The following is a 20,399-nucleotide window of genomic DNA, read 5'->3' on the forward strand; positions in this document are numbered from 1 at the left end:
TCTTTCTTTCTTTCTTTCTTTCTTTCTTTCTTTCTTTCTTTCTTTCTGTCAGTGACAATGTCTTCAAGTGAATTTTTGTGGAAATAATGTAGAACATTTGCTTTAAAACTGTATGTCCCCCGAGTGGGGTTACATGAGTCAAGGTACTCATAATGCATTTGCAGCAAATTGGTTTGAAAAATATCATCAAAGGAACCAAATGCCAATAAGAATGAACAATACTTGCTAATCTTGGCTCATCAATTCAGTTTGAATTTATGTAATTTGAACTTGTTTTGAAAAGAAACTTATCATTCTACACTTGTGGGGGAGTGTTTCATAACTGAGATTTCTTCCTCACTTTACCATTGGAACCAAACCTGAAATTTGGTTAGGGCTTTTTCTTTGTTTCTCTCTCTCTCTCTCTCTTTTAAAGAAAAGAAAAAAGAGAAAATGTTTTATTTTATTTTTTGGTAAAGAGTCACTCAATGTTTCTTCCACCCACCTGCATGCCTGCCATTCTGGTCTCTGGCACAGTTACTAATGGAAAAGAGGATGTATATAGAATGTATTTCCAAAGTATCTTTTCTTTTTAAAAAGAGTGAATTCCAGGAATCTTTAGAAAAATCAGGAATGACATCTCTCTCAGTGCATTGGGCATTATCTTTGTAAAGGTCTCTATTCAGACAATTAATACTTTTTGGTGACTTTTAGAAGTAGAAAATCTGTTTAATTTCTACTATTTCTCATATCATATGTTTTATTTGAAAACAATAAAATAGTAAATAAATACACCCATTTATGCTATCTATATGGGAAGCCATAAAAACATGATTTTTAGGGCAAATCCACATTCATATATTATCAGTAAATTGAGTGTGGAGTTTTTCTTTTATGGATGCCCATGATGCTGGCTTATGAAACACATTTTTAGGACAAATGATGATTAATACACTTGTCAGGGAATTGAGCCAGGCGTTTTTCTGTTGTTGTTGTTGTTGTTGTTTTGGATGTGTATTAATTTACCAAGCACTGCCTTCTGTTTTGTCAGTGGAGAAGTCTGGGTCCCATTAGCATCTATACTTACCATACATAAATTGAGTTATGGAGGCAGATGGTAGAGGGTCATCTTTTCAGCCATGTGTGTATCTTGTGACAGAGGCTGTGATCTCATCTGATTTTCTATATTACATCCCTGTGAAATTGGAGGGAATATTAGAAACCCATATTTTACAAGCCTTAGGGTTGACTATCAAATATAACTGACCCTTAAACCTGGTGGGTGGAACTCGAGACGCCATTGTGTTTGAACTTAAACACCTTTGGGTAAATACTGGTGTCATCTAGTGCCTTCTCAAAATCTAAGGTTAAAAGGAACTTTCCTAGAGAAAATTTGACCTATAGTTTCAGGGAGATGACATGAATTAAGGGCTAATAAATTACCTCTACTAGTCCCTTGCTTCTTAGAGAAACTGAGGGTGAACTTCTGACCCCTCATTTTTTCCACACATACACTTTGCATCAACTTAAAGTTGTTTGTAGTGAAAATTTGTGAAACCTTGCCCTAATTCAAGCAGTTTTAGAAGTAGGGTCTGGTAGTTCTAGGAGATCTGTACGTGCCCCTCTGGACTTGTACAATTGTGAAAATGTGTCTCTGTGGAGAAGCATTGAGGAGGGCAATCTGCCAGCATCAAAGAGGGAGTAATTCTCTTGCAGCCATCACATCTCCTGTAGCCAATTGAGCCAGGGGGAAAAAGTCACCTGAATGGAAATGAAAGGAAACAAAATGAATGAAGTTATTTGTGATTTATCTTCTTGCAGGGAGCTCCAAGTTTTAACTTTGATCCCGATTTGCTCTGGCAGGTATGTTTCAGGTTTGCACTAGAACACTGTGTGTGTGTTTCTCAGAGAAATTAGTTTTCTTCTAGATGGTGCTGTTCTCCTCCTTTTCTTACTTTTGTGTCTAAAGATTCTTTACTAAGCCTCTCTTCTCTGCTCTTAAGGAGAACTGTCAATAAAAATGGTAGTGAAAAGCTTTTTCCCTCCTTTTTTCCCTGTGCTGTTGATCCTTTGAAAGAATGTTTTAACCTGCTTTTATTATAAATTTGATATGACATAAAGATGATGTCCAAAAATTTCACTTTCTTACATTCATTCATGAAACTGTACCCAGTTTATTTTTAAGAAAATGAATTACAGTAATGAGAGTACTTGTCAGATAATCTTAAAATTGTTTTCTTTGTTAGCTAGAACTTCCAAGTGAATGAAAATCTAATTCAAAATGGCTAAAACCAAAAGGAAGTTTAGTGGCTCACTCAACTGGAGAAAAACAAGGTATTTCTTCAGGCATAGCTTGATCCAGGGACTCAAAAGATGTTAATGGATTCTAGTTTTTCTCATTCCATTTTGTAGTTTGGCTTCCTTCATGTAAATTCATTTTCAGACAGTCCCAGTCTGCCTGTCTGAGCAAGATGGCTATAGCAGCTCTAACAATCACAAAAGGAAAGGGTAGGGAGAAAGTTATATTTTAAGAAAATGCAAAAAAAAAAAAAAAAAAAAGAAACCAATCCCAGAATAATGATAATTACTGAGATGGAACATAAACTTCACTCTAAACTTAGCCACCGAGGCTAAAAGGATAATACATAAAACCTTTTAGTTCTCATTTGCTTAATAAATTAAATGGCATTCATTCATTAAGAAAAACAAACGTTATACTTGCACTAACTTTGGCAGAATTTATCAGATGGGATCTAAATGAGTGACATTAAGGGATTTAGTAAAAGTTGCAGAAAATGTATTTGATCTCGTGAACTTGTTATCTAAAGTGGATTAAGAAGCTAGGGGCATAATATCACTGGATGACAGTATTTCTGTGGTAACTGAAATGAGCATTGTGGGTATATAGCTTTCCAGTCACATGACCAGCCAGGTACTTGTATGTCATAAATGGTTCTTCTTCAGTAATATTTGTCCTCATCAGGCTTCTCTATGGGAGATGAATAGTGAGCAATTCAACCTTGAACTTGACCAAATTGCTGATTTGTAGTTGTACTGTTGGTCAAAGATTATGACTTTGCATTCAGGTGCTAAACTCCAGTGGTGAGGTTGATCTTTTGGTATTTAAACTAAAGACCAAGACTTGTCTTTGTGCTTAGGTAGATGACTGCTGTTCTTCCACATGGGGTGAAGCTGATCTGCAGTTGCATTAAATTTCTTTTAAAAGATACACTGGTATTTGGTCAAATTCTGCCAATTCAGTTCTGTGAGGCATGGAAGGGATGCACTGGAACATGGAGAATGTAAGAGCTACAGTGGCAACTTTTCCAAAGGTCACACAGCTAGGAAAGGAGAGATTTCAAATTCAAACCTAGGCCATTGAATGCATCCCAGTTCCCAGTATGAACTTCATTTGAGTCCTGGGATCTAGTCAGGAACATCACTGCGTGGCCGAAACGTTTTCTTTGGCTCTAAGCTCCTTAGGTTTATTTCTTCTGTCTTTTGAACTCTTACCTGTTTGAGTCTAAACACTGCACTCTACTTAGAATGAGTTCTTCTCCCAAGATGAGTTGTTCATAGGAAATTTGTTTCAAGCCCAGTTTTTCTAGCCAGCCATTATGGTGGCTTTTAAACTTTAAAACTTTGCCCCACTCTGTGGCTGTTAAAAAGAATAAGAACAAAAATAACACTTTGCACCACTGGTGACAACCCACAGCCTGAATACCACTGAACACACATGGTGTAGGGCACCTGACATATAATAACCTGTGAGTAGGCATAATTAGCCCCATTTCACAGATGAGAAAGTTGTGCTTTAGGAAGGATAAGCAACCTGCTAAGGTCCTACATCTAGGCAGCTGGTAACTGAAATCTGAATGTAGATTTTTCCTCCAGAGTTTCAATACTTTCTACTCCTTCATTCTGCTTTTGCTGAAGAGAGCCCATAGGTTCAACTGGTTTTTCTCTCAAAACTTACTTTGGAAATTATGCACTGGAGTTTGTATCATAGAACAGGTTGAGGCAGCTCATGGGAGCTGAAGAGGTCTCTGATATTTTTGGGGAGGTGTGATGTTGTGCTTTGTGCTACCAAGCAAGAGTCATCACTTTTTTCAGCCCTCCAAATAGGGCTCCAAATATGTACCCTACAGCCAACATATGCCCTGTTTTCCCCCTTGAGTTTTAAGTCTTGCCCTGCAGTCTTTATAACAGTTGGAGCATAACTCATTCAAACTTGCAAAGCCCTGTGTTTTTGATTTGTGATATCCATTTACGATACCAGAAATTATCCTTTAGCTTATTTCTTTTTCTTGAGAAATTTCTTCATCTTCTCATCTTTCAACTTAAAAAAAAACTTTGTCCCATTTAACTATTTTCCTTAAATAAGGGAAAAAAATGTGGGTTTTAAGTGATAGCCAGAAAAAGCAAAATGTCAAGTTAAATGTTAGCTCTGGATGATATATAGTTGTTATTTGGAAGCAAGGAAGACTTAAAAAAATGATGAGTCTTCTTTCTTTTTTTTGCCCAAACTCTTCTTATGATGTGTTTGAATATTTGAGTTGCCAGTCAATAATTCCTGCTATGAACAGGTTTCATTTGTGTGAATTTAACTCCTGAAGTTGAATTGCAGACACCTGTGTTTACTGAGTAGCTTTTTTGTGCACAGCACCATGGTGGACCTTTCAAAAAAAAATTGAACATTCATTAAAATTTTTTTTAAATTTATTTTTATTTTTAAATGTTTATTTTTGAGAGAGACAGAGAAAGAGTGAGCGCATAAGCAGGGGAGGGGCAGAGAGAGACATACACAGAATCTGAAACAGACTCCAGGCTCTGAGCTGTAAGTACAGTGCCCAATGTGTGGCTCGAACCCACAAACTGTGAGATCATGACCCCAGCTAAAGTTGGGTGCTCAACTGACTGAGCCACCTAGGCACCCCCAGTTTATTTATTTATTTTTAAATGCCTATTTATTTGTTTATTTATTTATTTATTTATTTATTTATTTATGAGAGAGAGAGAGAGAGAGAGAGAGAGAGAGAGACAGCGAGTGAGCAGGGGAGGGGCAGAGAGAGAGAGATAGAGAATCCGAAGCAGGCTCTAGGCTGTCAGTGCAGAGCTGGATGCGGGGCTTGAACTCACAAACCTAGAGATTATGACCTGAACTGAAGTCAGACACAACCGACTGAGCCACCCAGGTGCTCCTTAAATTTATTTTTTTAAAGTAATCTCTGCTTGCAATGTGGGGCTTGAATTCACAACTCTAAGATCAAGACTTGCCCATTCCACTGACTGAGGCAGGCAGGTGCCGGGAACACTCAGTTTTTAAGAGGCTAATGGAAGGAAGTATATGAGATAGGATCTAAATAGTGACCTAAGAATGGCAAAATGTGCTGCAGGGGCTCAAAGGATATCAAATGTGAGAGGGGCAGGGAATGATTCCTGGAGGAGGTAGAATTTGAGGAGAGCCTTGAAAAGTTGGCATGATTTTAAAAAGGGGAAGGGTATGGTTTATAAACAATGGGGACTGTATGAGTAAAGGCAAGGAGACTGGAAAATATAAGAAGTATGTGGGGGAGAGCAAGTCATTCAGTTTGGTTGAAAGACTTTCAGTTTAAAAAAACAATAGAAGGTCAAATAAAACCATAAGAAAGTGGGAGAAAAGAAATAATAAAAAAAAGCTGAAATGAATGAAATAGAAACCAAACATATACTGGAGGGGAACACCAAAGCCAAACACTGATTCTTTGAAGAGAGGAACAAAAATAACAAATCCTTGTTAGACTCATTGAGGAAAATAGCCAATATCATGATTGAAAGGGGGCATCACCATCAATCTTATTGACATTAAAAATATGAGAGGAGGGGCGCCTGGGTGGCGCAGTCGGTTAAGCGTCTGACTTCAGCCAGGTCACGATCTCGCGGTCCGTGAGTTTGAGCCCCGCGTTGGGCTCTGGGCTGATGGCTCAGAGCCTGGAGCCTGTTTCCGGTTCTGTGTCTCCCTCTCTCTCTGCCCCTCGCCCGTTCATGCTCTGTCTCTCTCTGTCCCAAAAATAGATAAACGTTGAAAAAAAAAAAAAAGAGAAAAAAATATGAGAGGATTTTATTAACAACATTATGATAATCAAATAGAAATTTTAGGTAAGTTTTTGTAAAAACACAACTTGTCAAAACTGCCTGAGAAGAAATAGAATATCTGAGTAGTCCTGTACATTAAGGAAAAATGATTCTATATCTAAAATCTTACACACACACACACACACACACACACACACACACACACACACACAGCAATGCCCAAATCCAAAAACCAAACCAAACATAAAAACCTTCAAGCCCAGATGGCTTCTTCAGTGAATGTTACTAAACATTTGAGATTTGAAGAAAAAATTATATTAGTCATACAGAAACTATTCCAGAGACTAGAAGAAGAGGGAACATTTCCTATCTTATTTTATGAGGCCACTGTAACCTTGATATCAGTACCCAACAAAGTCACTACATAAAATTGCAAGCAGTCTCTTTCGTAAACATGGATTTAAAATATCCTACTGAACTGAACACAGTGACAGTTAAAGGATCTGACCAAGTTGTGCTTATTCCAAGAATGCAAGGTTAGACAAATATTTGGATATCAGTCAATGTTATTTAATTTTCTTGAATGTTTATTTATTTTGAGAGGGAGAGAGAAAAAAAAAAAGAGAAAGAGAGAATCCCAAGCAGGCTCCACACTGTCAGTGCAGAGCCTGTCATGGGGCTTGATCTCGCAAGGGAGATCTCTCTGTGAGATCATGACCTGAGCTGAAATCAAGAGTTAGACACGTAACCAACTGAGCCACACAGGTGCCCCATTTAATGTTATTTACTACATTAATAGGATAAAGGAGAAAAATAAATGTAATTTCAATAAATGCAGAGAAATCATTTGATAAATGCAACATCCATCCATATAAAAAAAAGTTGTTTTTTATCTAACTCAGGTTAGAAAGAGAGGATTTTCTTAATAAGAAATAGCTGTTAGAAAACTATGATCAACATCATATCTAATAAAATGTTGAAAGCTTTCCTTATGATATAAAAAATAAGACAAAATGCCTGTTACTGTCACTTCTATTCCATAATGTTATGGACATCCTAAGTATAAGAATTATAAAGGAAGAAATAAAACTACTTTTATTCACAGGCACCATAATTGTGTGTGTAAGAAATCTCAATGAATTCATATATAAACAATTAGATTAGTAAATGAACTTAGCTAGGTAGCTAGTCAGTACTTAAAAATGAATCATGTTTCTACATGCCAATGACAAACATTTACGCAAGAAACATTTGAAAACAATATTATTTATGATGGTATTAAAAAACCCAAAATAGGGGCGCCTGGGTGGCGCAGTCGGTTAAACGTCCGACTTCAGCCAGGTCACGATCTCGCGGTCCGTGAGTTCGAGCCCCGCGTCGGGCTCTGGGCTGACGGCTCAGAGCCTGGAGCCTGTTTCCGATTCTGTGTCTCCCTCTCTCTCTGCCCCTCCCCCGTTCATGCTCTGTCTCTCTCTGTCCCAAAAATAAATAAACGTTGAAAAAAAAAAACAAACCCAAAATATCTAGGAGCAGATCTAACAATGGTAGTATAAGACTCAACGTAAACAGAAGATTCAAAACATAATTAGATGTGGAATAACAAAAAACTTGAACAAGTGAAATAGCTATCAACAATGGCGTGGATAAATAGTGAAATATTCATGCAATGAAATGTTATATGGCGATGAGAAGTACCAAGCTATTGCTTCATATAACAGCATAATTCAATACCCCCAAAACAGTGTTGAAAGAAGCCAGACACAAAAGAACACATACAATGTAATTCTGTTTATATGCATGTGTTCCAAAAATAGAAATAATGAATAGTGTTAGATACCTGGATAGTGGATAGTGTAGTGATGGGGTTTGGAGACTGGGAGGGGGCATGAAGGAAGTTTCTAGAGTACAAGGAATATTCTATTCCATGATCTGGTTTGCATGTGCCCAGGTGTGTTTACTTTGGCATAATTCATCATGCGAAAATTATGATTTGGCTACTTTCTTATGTGTAATACACTTTAATTCAAAGTTCATTTATTTTTTTTTCAATTTTTTTTCAATGTTTTATTTATTTTTGAGACAGAGAGAGACAGAGCATGAACAGGGGAGGGGCAGAGAGAGAGGGAGACACAGAATCGGAAACAGGCTCCTGGCTCCGAGCCATCAGCCCAGAGCCTGAGGCGGGGCTCGAACTCACGGACCGCAAGATTGTGACCTGGCTGAAGTCGGACGCTTAACCGACTGCGCCACCCAGGTGCCCCAAAGTTCATTTAAAAATAAAGGAAGAAGGGGCACCTGGGTGGCTCAGTTGGTTAAGCCTCTGACTCTTGGTTTCAGCTCAGGTCATTTTCTCATTGTAGTGGGATCTGGCTCCGGAGTCAAGTTCTGCTCTATAAGCTCAGAGCCTGCTTAGGATTCTCTCTCTCCCCCTCTCTCTGCTCCTCTCCTGTTCACACGCATGTGTGCACTGTCTCTCTCTCTCTCTCTCTCTCTCTCTCTCTCTCTCTCTCTCAAAACAAATAAATAAACTTAAAAAAAATAAAAGGAAGAAAAAGTCACCGATAAAAAGACAAATAATCTTTTAAAAATTGAGCAAAGGATTTGAATAGATGTTTTTCCAGTGAACACATACAAGTGGGCAATAAGGACACAAAAAGATGTTCCAACAGGAAATGCAAATCAAACCCTCCATTAGATACAACTGATTCCCCATTAGTATGGCTAAAAAAAAAAAAAAAAAAAGACAGTAACAAGTGTTGGGGAGGATGTGGAAAAATCATACTCTCATATATTGATGGTGGGAGTGTAAAATGGTTCAGTCCATTTTGGAAAACAATTTGGCAGTTCCTTAAAGTGTTAAATGTAGTTGCTGTGTGACTCAGTAGTCCTCCTTGGGGTACACCCGACCAAACTGAAAACATATGTAAAAACCTGGACTGTACACTGGTGCTCATATGCCATTATTAATAATAACCAAAATGCTAAAAAGAAATCCAAGTATCCATTATCCTATGCGAGTAAACAAATTTTGGTAAACACATAGAGTGGAATATTATTTGTCCATGAAAAGAAATGAAATACTGATACATGCTGTAACCTGGGTGAATCTTGAAAATATAATGCTAAATGAAAGAAGCTGGTGCAAAAAGCCACTTATTATGTGATTCCATTTATGAAATGTCTAATATAGGTATATCTATAGATATAGTAAGTAGACTAGTTGCTGTTAGGAGATGGGGAGAGGAGAAAAAGGAGTGACTGCCGGTGGGTACAGGGCTTTTGGTGGTAAAAATACTGTGGAATAAAGTGTGCACTGGATTGCATACTTTAAAGGGGCAAATTTTATGGCACATGTGTATATCAATAAAACTATTATTCAAAAATAAAGATATTTCAAAGGAAAGGATCAATAACTTTGATTACTTAAAAATTAAAAATATAGGGGCGCCTGGGTGGCGCAGTCGGTTGAGCGTCCGACTTCAGCCAGGTCACGATCTCGCGGTCCGTGAGTTCGAGCCCCGCGTCAGGCTCTGGGCTGATGGCTCGGAGCCTGGAGCCTGTTTCCGATTCTGTGTCTCCCTCTCTCTCTCTCTGCCCCTCCCCCGTTCATGCTCTGTCTCTCTCTGTCCCCAAAATAAATAAACGTTGAAAAAAAAATTAAAAAAAAATTAAAAATATAAACAGAACTATACAGTAACCTATCAGATGTATTTCTAAGGTTTATAGTAGTTGGAGACTTAATATTCTTACTATATAAAGAAGATATATTCTCAATGTAATGTAGAGTAAAAGCTTGAGGAAAAAAATGTCAAAATGTTGACACTAATTCTGGATGAGGTGATTGTAAAGGATGTTTTCCTCTTCCCCCCCCTCTAAATTTTTATGTTTGCAATAATTTGTATTCATTACATAGGAATGATTAGGAATTATTATTTAGGAAAAACAATGGTAAGTTCATTTTTAAAAAGCTTAAAGCTGCACAATTTATTCTATCCTGGTTTTCTTTTGTTGAACTGAGAAGATTCCAAAGAGGAAAAGCTTAGATTATTTATGGAAATTGATAATCTGGCTCTCCTGCTTACTGTTTCTCTGGGCTCCAGCTTTCCCATCTGTGAAATGGAACCTTGATACCAGCCTGCATAGGGTTGTGGAGAATGTTAAAAATGAATGAAGGTGTGGGAAAATCCTGGTATATAATAAATGCTCAAAGAATTCTTTGCTTCTCTATCCCTTCCCTTTTAGACTGAAAATTGTGTTTTACCTATAAAAAAGAGGTGGTACATTTGAATAAGGACAGGCAAGAAATTTAACAAGATTACTTCAGGCAGAATCTTAGCTCAGAATACACACACAGCTGGTGTGTAGAAAGACTTTAAAAGCATCTTTGAGAGGAGAAACCAGTGGAGGAAAAAAATAGCAACTCTCAGTAGGCCTGTGGTGTAATAAATGACCTAGGGACCTGGCTTTCTGGCTATTGGGCCTTTGGCAAGTCACTTGTCTTTTCTGGCTCTTACTATTCTCATTTGGCAATGTAGAGATTGGACCAAGAGTCCTGACTTTAAAAATTCTACCAAGTTTTGAGGCTTGGTGACTGGCAATTTGGAGTCTCAAAGGGCCTGCCTGGAGAGTCTGAATTGACATGACATTCTTGCAAAATTTAAATCTTTGCTTTGTTTGTTCCATCTTGGCCAGCCCTGCCCAGGCCAGTAACCCCTGTACTCTCTCCCTTGTTGGTGCTCAGGTTCCCAGCCTATTGTTTATTTAGGGATTGTGATTTCCTTATTGGCGTGCACCTCAGCCAGCAGGGTTGAAAAGTCAACCACAGGCCTCATGTGAACTTCCCCTTTCAAGTTTCAGTAATGACAGTGTACCGGCCATCACATGCCTCATCCCTAAGGCATGGTCTAGTTTCCACATCCATCAGGCCGTGCTGGTAACTTGGGGTGGCCTGAATTCCTCTGCCGCCTGTTGCTTTTTCCATGAGATAAACTGGTTGAACATAGAAGGATTTGTGGTATGTTTTGAGATCCTAAGACTTCAACCAGGGCTGTTGAAGGCATTGCAGGGATGGTTTAAAAGGAATGGGAAGAGCAAATACATGTTGCTAGAGGCCAGTGAAGAGAGCTTTCTCACCCAATCTTTTCCTAAAGAGCATTGGAAGAGAATAGAGGTTTCAGATGTCCATCTTTTCAATACTCCTTGAAATGCAATCACTGTTTTACAAAGTAGTATTTCACTGGATCTCTGGGAATTCAAACTCATTTGTATTTATATGTATGTGGAAGATGACTTTGATCCAGGCTTAGGGAGGGTTGGGCTGCACACACCGAGGGGCTACCCTGTCATCTGGAAGCACTTTCTGAAATTTCTTCCTCCCCGTCTTCTCTCCCAAATCTTTTCACTGTTTTCTTTTGACCTTGCCCTGTGATCTTTGAAGGCTAATCTTACTGTGTGGAAGAAAGGATCAAAATAGCCCAGCTTCTAGGTGGCAAACCTTCTCTGAGGTTAGTTTTCCTGAGATTTTCCTGGGGACAGTGAGGTCTCACTGTGTGGCTTCTTCTCTTCTATATGTGGAGGGAACCATTCCAGTTTATTAAAGGTGTTTTTAAAATGATCGAAGAAGACAATTTAGGTGATACAAACAAATTTTATCTAGGACTTTTTGAAGCAGTCTCCATTTGGAGTACTGGAAAATGGTGTGGAAGTCAGGAAAGTTTTATAGGATAAAGAATTAAGAACAAGAAAGAAAAAAATTAAAAAAAAAGAGATGATTGCCTGGGGTCACATAGTCAAACTTGTTTGAGTTGAGAAGGAACAAGGAAATTAGAACTCAGAATTGGCTTGTCATTTGGGGATTGGCTGACTAGATATACTACATTTCTGGTCAAGGGGAGCATTTACAGGGACATGAAAGTTATCTAAGTATTGGTTTGCCGACAAGCAATCCCAAGCAGAAGTAGAGCCATCTTGGGCCTAGAAAGTTATTTCAACAAAGGGAAAATCTTAGGCAAGTTATTTACCTTCTGTAGGTCTTCCAACCTATAAAGTGGATAAAATAAGTACTTAATTCATGAGGTTATAGGGAAGATTAAATGAGATTTTCTAGCACAGCGTTTGCCTTAGTAATCCATACACATTAGCTGTTGTTGTTATTAACTGCATTTTTAATGCCGGAATAGAGAAACTTCACTTCTTTTCTATATTATTCTTTTCTATAAATTCAGATAATGCAAATATACATATATATTCAACATAAATGGGGTAGAAAACATAGGTCTAAAAAAGAAATCTTTTGATATGGCTTTGTTCCCCACATGAGGAGCTTACAAATAAATACAGAGTTTTGTGTCACCTCCATCCTGAAAGGGAATGTCCTTGGGTGACACCAAGTCATTGATAGTTTTTATTCACTCCCTAGATGAATCTGATGCACCTAGTCCACAGATTGGCACTGGGGAGCCTCTACATTAGTGTATGTCATAGGCACATGGAAATGATTTTGGATTAACCAATGCTCTCTTCCATGCATTGGGAATGTAGAAAGCTATCAGTATTAATTGAAGCAACTTTCTTTGAAGGGCCGATAGCCAAGAGGCACAGGTGCAACTATAGTGGTTAAAATTGAAATACTTCTGTGGTTATCTCAAATCCCCAGAGTACCCTCCCCCACTCCAGCAACTAAAAAGTTAACCCCTGGCCTTTCAGAAACTTCCCCAGACCTGCTTCCATTGTTCTAGGTGGTGTCTGTTCTGGTTGGTTCTCCTCCTATGCTATACTGGTTGTTCAGTGACATAGCAATCACCATGATTCTATGGGATTTAAAGTCTCTTCAAAACTTTTTTGACTCTTTCTTTCTTGACACCTAACTCTCTTATATTCTGTGACTTTTCTATGACTTCATCAATTTTACACTTCTTTTTGGTGATGCCTGTACTGTTTTCTGTTTCCTCAATTCTTAACCCTGTCTAAGAATTCTTTCACCACTAGGCTGATGATCTGTCATGTCTACTGTCTCAACTCCCATTTGGCTTATATTTTTATTATTAACTTCCCAAAGGCTGTCTTGTTGCTGTCTTTTTACCAGCTTATAAATGACTCCCAATCAGACCCAAGTACAAACTCCTTGCTTGATTCTCAAGAGTGCTTATCATTAAGCCCGTCCTTCTTTTCTTTTCTAACTCCTCTGCAGAAAAAAATTATCTGTACTTCTTTTTCTTTTTTTTTTTTTTGTGATCTGTACTTCTTAATTAGTCCTGTCTTCTTATTCCTCCTTCATATATAATTCATACTTGTTATTTTGTTCTTTCAATTTCTATTAATTAAATATTATGTGCTGGACACCATGCTGAGTACTCTTTACTTTGCATGTGTTATTATTTTTGGCCAGAAAGAATTTCATCCTCTCTATGATAATGTTACTCTTATCCATCTCCAGACCCTATATTAGGGGATTTTCTGGAGATTTGTTGACTCTGCAATGGTGGTCTTACCCATTTCTGACCTCTCTCTGTAGATTTGTAGAATATTATATCTAACTGTATTTTGGTATTCTCTTTCATGCTATAACTTTTGTGTTATACTCTTCTAGTTGCAAGTGGCTGAAACCCTGCTATTGTATTTTGGAATTCTGGGGATTGGATGGTTAAGATATAGCTCTGTCTAGCTGTTCAAATGATGTTATAAGGGCCCAGTCATTTAGGCAGATTCTTAATCATGGTATCAAAGAAGGCCATAACCAGCCACAGGCCGATATTTTCCTTATCATTCATAATCTCAGAAAAGGAGAAACATAAACTCAGAAAAGGAGAGACCCCTGAAGTTATGTCAGTTCCCTCCTAAAAGAACTCTGATTGGCCTTGATGGCATAATGAGTTTACCCCAGGTCAGTCAGCATCCAGAGAATCCATGGTACTTGCCATTGAGCAGGGTCACACATGAAAACCCCACTAAAACCACAGGGAGTTGGGGAGATGTAGTTCCTAAAAAGGAAAAGAAGCTGAGTAGACAATTAAAAAGTAATTGATAAATGCTACAGCTAAAAATGGGAAGAAGGTAATCTTTGTAGAGCACCTACTGTGTGTTAGCTTAAATTCTGAGAGATCTACATGTTGTCACTCATGTAATTCTTATAACAGCCTTGTGTTACGGGATTAGTAAGGTTAGAAATATGCTCACAAAGTTAAATGGGGTGGACTAAAAGCGGAAGCTACTGTCTTCTACATGTGTACCTCACAAAACTGGGGAATGGGTGGGGACTTACTGTACTGTTATTGGCTTATGATAATGATGACAAACTTTTACTCTCATGGGGAAGGTTCCATGATAGGTACTTTGCATGCATTATAGATCACTTGGAATTTTCATGACATGCTTTTGAGCATGGTCTTATTTCAAAGAGGCTCAGTATCTTGACCGAAGGCATAAAAATCAGGATTTACATCCAGGTTTGTGACTCTCTAAGGGTCAGGAGGATTTTTTTAATGTTTATTTATTTTGAGAGAGAGAGAGAAAGAGAGAGAGAGAGAGAGAGAGAGAGCGAGCGAGCACACACATGAGGGGGAGAGGGGCAGAAAGAGAGGGAGAGAGAGAGCATCCCAAGCAGGCTCCATGCTGTCAATGCAGAGCCCAGTGCTGGGGCTGGATCTCAATGCTTAACCAACTGTGCCACCCAGGTGCCCCCAGGAGGATTGTTTTATTTTCAGCTCTTTTTTTTTTCAGACTTGAGTCTCATAACAACAACAACATCAACAAATTCATACATGCAGACCAAAACCTCAGTGGTTGCATTGTGTCCAGAAAGAAACACTGGATGCACATCTTCTGCCCATGGGTCATTAGCAATGTGCACAGAGACAGAACAACAGAAAGGATGCATTCCAGGGACATGGGCTTCATGAAGAATGAGTCAGAAGTAGGCAAATGAGGCCATGGAAAGAAACATTGTAGCGCCCTAATTACTTGGAACTTGACTTGATTCTGTGCTTGTACATTTTGCTATAAAGAATTAGGTACCATCTGAACAAGCAGACAAACACAAAAAACAATACTATCACAAAAAACAGCACGTCCCCTGTCATCTTCTCATCTAGGTCACCATCTTTTTACAGTTTGATAAGGCTCAAGAAGGTGAGTTACTGTTGTTTTTTGTTTTTAGTTTTTGCTTTAACATGCTGTAGGCCGAAGTTGACTTCTTTCTGGAGTGCTTGACTTGGGCTCACAAAACTGTGGCTAATCCCACACAGTAAATGCTTCCAAAGTCAGGGCGTTCCTCAGATAGCCTAAGACCAAGGGCCGTTCAGTTATGTTTGCAACTACAACTAGATGAGTTTTATAAGTTAAGCCTTCAGGAGCCTCTGTGGCATCCAGTAATAATAGTCTAGAATTTTATTCTAAATAAAGTATAATATAATTAGGTTGGGACACTTCCTGAACATTAGATCACATCTTCTTCCTTAAACCAAATTGGCCCTAAGTTTGTTGATCAATGTCTGCAGACCGATATGTGATCACGGTGAGTTCCATGCTCCATAAAAACTGTCTATATTTTCTTTCTTGGCCTCATATTAAAATAAAACCAGTAATTCTTACTGTATTTGTAAGGAAGGCACATTGTGACACTTAGCAATAACATAATTATTACTTTTTGTGACTAAATGATATTGCTTTTTTTATGTTCTGCCCACTCATCATTTCAGTGTTCACTGTTCCTGGAGAGGACTTGAAATCTTTTTCTTGCTGTTTAAGGGGAACATACTGTTTGACAAATACAAAAGGATAATAAAGGCTTCTGGACTGGCAAAGATGCTCCAGAAAGTTTACTCCCAGGGCTGGTGTATACTTAGGCCAAGTTGGATAGCTCTTGAGAGTAGGTTAATATTTTTCTAAATGTTAGCTTATAAAGTTGTCTTGGTCTCTTCCACATTGGACACAAGTCTTGTCCCTTGTGTATGCTGGATATTTGTAGTCATTTAAAACACCCAAGTCACCTGAGAACCTTGTGAAAATGCAGATTCAGATTCAGTAGGTCTGGGTTGGGACTTGAGATTCTGTATTTCTAAAACTCTCTCAGGTGATGTCAGTGCTGATGGTCTGTGGGCCACACTTTGAGTAATAGTGATCTAGATTATACTCCATGTTAGAGAAGGGTCCCCATGAATCTTGTTAAGATTTAATTAGTATCTCATATACCTGGCAATGTGACTGGTACCCAGTAGATGCTCAGTATGTATTTCTAGAATGAATGAGAAAACTGTGCATGTCTCAGTTTACTATCAACTGTAGCAGACATGTCCTAGAAATATTCAGAGATTAGTAAAAAAAGAAAACAGATAAAACAGAGATAAACTTATTTCAATCTTCCCATCCATTCTCATTGCTGTACTCCATCACCCATGGGCTCGTGCTAATATTTATGGCTGGTGTAAGAATCAGCACATAGGCCTGTTGGGTTGATGGATGCTAGGGGTTCAATTCCAGTCGTTTATGTGTTAGTTGCCCATCAGATACCTCTTTTATATCTTTTGAATGATAGATGTAAAATAGTCTTGAGTATGAATCATTAAGTAGGACTTATGATCTGCAAATATACGTATAAAATTTTTACAAGTATTATTTTATGAATGTGTGGAAAGAAATGATTTGAAAGAGATATTCAATTCAGATAATTTTTTCTGACTAATAGGGAATGAAACAAACACATTTAAGCTGTTTTTTCCCTCCTGAAACTCCCCCCCCCATAGTCTTACAGTTCTTAATGAAAATATGATGTAAAAGCAAAACAGTTTCATGGTTGTCTTACCTCAAGATTATTGAAAAAATGTCACCTATGACATGAAGTGGTAGGTTCTAAGACTATGGGAGTCTGTGTTCTTTCAGTGCTCTGGGCTCAGAGCAGGCACTCAGTAAACCACTTTTGAGTGACAGAAGCCAAAAGGTGATCTGGATATTTAAGCACATAATTATTTTAAATGGGGAATAATCATAGCAAATTTTCCCATGAAGAATCCAGTATATAACTCTGAGCTTAATGTGGTCATTAAAATCATATATTTTTTTCAATAATTGACTTCTAGAGGATTAGTACTGAGAAAAATCAAATTAAATAGAATACTTTGCTGTAGGACTTCCAGAGCCATTAATGCTGATCAGCATAGGGGATCCCCAGTAAGCATTTGTCAAACTTATTTGACCCTGAAATCCCCTTATCACAGAGCTTTTTTGTGTTCTGTGGTTTCAGGAAAAGATTTTCTATGTAGTATTTCACTTTCCCCATCTCCAAGGAAGGTCCACAATTAATCGAGTTTGATAGTTTGCTTATTTGTGAAACATAATCAAAATGAATACTTGAAAGTCACTACATAAATTGTTTAAAATTTGGTGATAAATAACCTGTAAAGATGTTCAAATGAAGGAAACTGGTGATAGGGAGTAAATTTTTCTCTTCCTTCTGAAACTGCACTTTTCAGCACTATGTCTTCATGTTAGGTTTTCCCCCTCTCTACTGTAGATTAGTGCTTAGAGTTCTTGGGATGTACAGTTAGTATCAGTTTTGCAGGACAACACCCATGTATCACATTGAGCCATAGTAGGACCTGTGAGGTAATTACCTTCTGTAGTTCCTAAATATATATGTTTATAGTAACTTGTCTTAGTTTTAGAGATTTGAAAAAAAAGAAAAAGATAAAATTTCTTCTTCCCGAATTCCTCAGAGGCAGCTGAGAAGCTGTGACCATGACAGACATTGTTTGTTTTTCATACTTCTATTTCCTCATGTCTTTATCTGCCTAGCATTTTCAATATTTTCTTGGGCACAGTCAATATACACCATCTTATATATCTATGTATTTTGTATCCTTTCCCTTCTCTAGATCTTAATGATATTCTCCTATCTCCTTTACCCTGTGCTCAAGATTTCAGGTATGAATTCTGTTGACCTTAAACTTGGCTTCTTAAAGAATAGAAACCTAAATAAGAACAGAAAAAAAATAGATTGTTATTAAAATGACTAAATGACTTCCACAACAGCCCCCACTTTTTTTTTTTTTTAAGTATTTTGGGACACCTGCAGCTTAAGGAAAAAAATTTGTGAGGAAAAAGAAAGGTGATTAATTTAAGAAAATTTGTAGGGGTGCCTGGGTGGCTCAGTCGGTTAGGCGTCTGACTTCGGCTCAGGTCATGATCTCGCGATCCGTGAGTTCAAGCCCCGCGTTGGGCTCTGTGCTGACAGCTCAGAGCCTGGAGCCTGTTTCAGATTCTGTGTCTCCCTCTCTCTCTGACCCTCCCTCATTCATGCTCTGTCTCTCTCTGTCTCAAAAATAAATAAACGTTAAAAAAAAGAAAATTTGTAAAAGTTAAAAATATTCTATTTATAATAGATTTATAAAATATAATAGATTTATAAAATTTATTTACTGAGATCCAAGTTAGTTAATATACAGTGTAGTATTGGTTTCATGACTTGAATCCAGTGGTTCATCACTTACATATAATACCCAGTGCTCATGCCAACAAGTGCCTTCCTTAATGCCTATCACCAATTTACCCCATTGCCCTACCCACCTCCTCTTATGTGTTTTACTATTTAGTGAAAATTTACTTCAGATGCGTATAGGTCAAGATAATTTTTTTCATGTCACAAAACTTTCTATCTTAACCCTGTTCTGATCTTTCTTTAGCAGTATGCAATTTTTTAAAGTGCAGTGAAAAGCTCCTTCCAACCCAGTTAGAAGTTGGTAGTTGTGGTCATTGCTAACTAAAGCCTCAGGATTTGACCAATGGGAAAGGTGAAGATTTCTTCTCCCCATACCTATGTGATTGACACCTGAAAATCTAAGTGTATGAAAACATTAAGGTGTAAGACATGAGGACCACAAAGTGTATTGCACATATGTCTTTATACATGTATATTTGTGTATACATATGTACATACATACATATAAATATGCTCACTTCAGACTTGGGTCTGAAATCCCGGAAGATTTTGGGTTAGCAAAGCATTGATTTTTTTTTCACACTTAACTTACAGTTAAACTCTTGTAAAGATTGTACTTAGATATTTATAGATGCTGAAAGATTGTATTTAAAAAAGAGAAAATCTCTGTCATATTGATTAGGGTTTTAATTGATATCTATCTTTTATATATCTTAAAGTAATAATATAATCCTAAGACTTTCATGGGTATAAATAAAAGTGTTAATAGTGGGTATATCTGGGTGATGGGATTGTGTACAGTCATAATTATCTATATAGCTTTTCAAGTTTTCTATAATGAGCGTATTTTAATTTTATAGTCAGAAAAAATTTTGACTTAAAATGGCTCCCATTTGTTTAGAAGGCTGTTATGAACACTTAGAAGTTCTTTCTCTGCCCTTTTTTAATTTTTAATTTTTATTTTTTATTATCCAAATTATTTATTTTTATATAAATATGTATTTACATATGCATAAAATCCAAATTATTTTCATATATCTGATTTGTATGCATATATAATGTTTTATGTACTTTTATATATTTTTATATATAAATATATCCCAGAATAGTACTTTGCCTATACAATGTGTTCAATAAGTATTTCCTTTTTTACTTTTTTAATTATTTTTTTCCAGTAGACCCTTTATTTATTATTTATTTATTACCATTTACAAATATAATTTATTATTAAGTGGCTAGCATACAGTGTTTACAGTGTGCTCTTGCTTTTTGGGTAGATTCCTGTGATTCATCACTTACATCACTTACATACGTCACTTACATACACTTATTGGGCTCATCCCAATAAGTGCCCTCCTCAATGCCCATCACTCATTTCCCCTCTCCCCTGCAACCCCCATCAACCCTCAGTTTGTTCTCTGTATTTAAGAGTCTCTTATAGTTTGCCACCTTCCCTCTCTGTTTGTAACTATTTCCCCCCCCCCCCCACCCCGACCATGGTCTTTTGTTAAGTCTCTCAAGTTCCACATATGAGTGACAACATATGATATCTGTGTTACTCTGATTTATTTCACTTAGCATAAAACCCTCCACTTCCATCCACGTTGCTACAAATGGCAGGATTTCATTCTTTCTCATTGCCAAGTAATATTCCATTGTATATATAAACCACATCTTTATCCATACATCAGTTGATAGACATTTAGGCTCTTTCCATAATTTGGCTATTATTGAAAGTATCCGCAGCCTTTTTTTCACGTTTATTTATTTTTGAGAGAGAGAGAGAGAGAGAGAGAGAGAGAGATTGAGAGTGAGAGAGAAGGAGTGTGAGTGGGGAAGGGGCAGAGAGGAGGCAGGGACAGAGGATCCGAAGTGGACTCTGTGCTGACAGCAGTGTGCCTGATGTGGGGCTTGA

At 37.5% G+C, this 20,399-nt stretch overlaps 1 protein-coding gene and 1 long non-coding RNA gene across 18 annotated transcripts in view; both read left to right on the forward strand.

The window, feature by feature from the left end:
- ERC2 (ELKS/RAB6-interacting/CAST family member 2) overlaps nt 1–20,399 on the forward strand; it is a 939,781-nt gene that overhangs the window by 294,798 nt on the left and 624,584 nt on the right. The window lies entirely within an intron of this gene.
- Nucleotides 4,566–18,619, forward strand: LOC121016830 (uncharacterized). The gene is made up of 3 exons (XR_005784480.1): nt 4,566–4,576; nt 11,678–11,686; nt 18,522–18,619. It is a non-coding gene; the product is annotated as an uncharacterized LOC121016830 (long non-coding RNA).

Source organism: Herpailurus yagouaroundi, unplaced genomic scaffold (assembly GCF_014898765.1).
Source record: "Herpailurus yagouaroundi ecotype Mexico unplaced genomic scaffold, PumYag 213, whole genome shotgun sequence".
Classification (NCBI taxonomy): Eukaryota; Metazoa; Chordata; class Mammalia; order Carnivora; family Felidae; genus Herpailurus; species Herpailurus yagouaroundi.